Here is a 757-nt window from a genome sequence, read left to right as displayed (position 1 = left end):
AGAGTCGGTTACAAGGGAGGAGATCTACATATCCGTATTGCCTAGCTTGCCTTCCACGCCAAGGAGAGTCCCATCCGGACACGGGACGAAGTCTTCAATCTTGTACCTTCATAGTCCATAGTCTGGCCAAAGGATATAGTCCGGCTATCCGGAGACCCCCTAATCTAGGACTCCCTCAGTTTCCTTGGGCATCCCCAAGCTTAGGCTCTTGCCACTCCTTGTTCCATAATCCATCAAATCTTTACCCAAAACTTGAAAACTTCACAACACAAAACTTAACATAAAATCTCGTGAGCTCCGTTAGCGAAAGAAAACAAAACACCACTTCAAGGTACTGTAATGAACTCATTATTTATTTATATTGATGTTAAACCTACTATATTCCAACTTCTCTATGGTTTATAAACTCTATTACTAGCCATATATTCATCAAAATAAGCAAACAACACACGAAAAACAGAATCTATGAAAAACAGAAAAGTCTTTAGTAATCTGTAAGTTTCGAATACTTCTGGAACCCCAAAAATTCTAAAATAACTTGCTGGACGTGAGGAATTTATCTATTAATAATCTGCAAAAAGAATTAACTAAATAGCACTCTCCAGTAAAAAAAATGGAAGCAATTCTCGCGAGCGCTAAAGTTTCTGTTTTTTACAGCAAGATCAAAAAGACTTTCCCCAAGTCTTCCCAACGGTTCTACTTGGCACAAACACTAATTAAACACAAAAAACACAACCAAAACAGAGGCTAGATAAAT

This window comes from Triticum urartu, chromosome 1 (assembly GCF_003073215.2).
Source record: "Triticum urartu cultivar G1812 chromosome 1, Tu2.1, whole genome shotgun sequence".
Classification (NCBI taxonomy): domain Eukaryota; kingdom Viridiplantae; phylum Streptophyta; class Magnoliopsida; order Poales; family Poaceae; genus Triticum; species Triticum urartu.
This window is presented reverse-complemented; position numbering follows the sequence as displayed.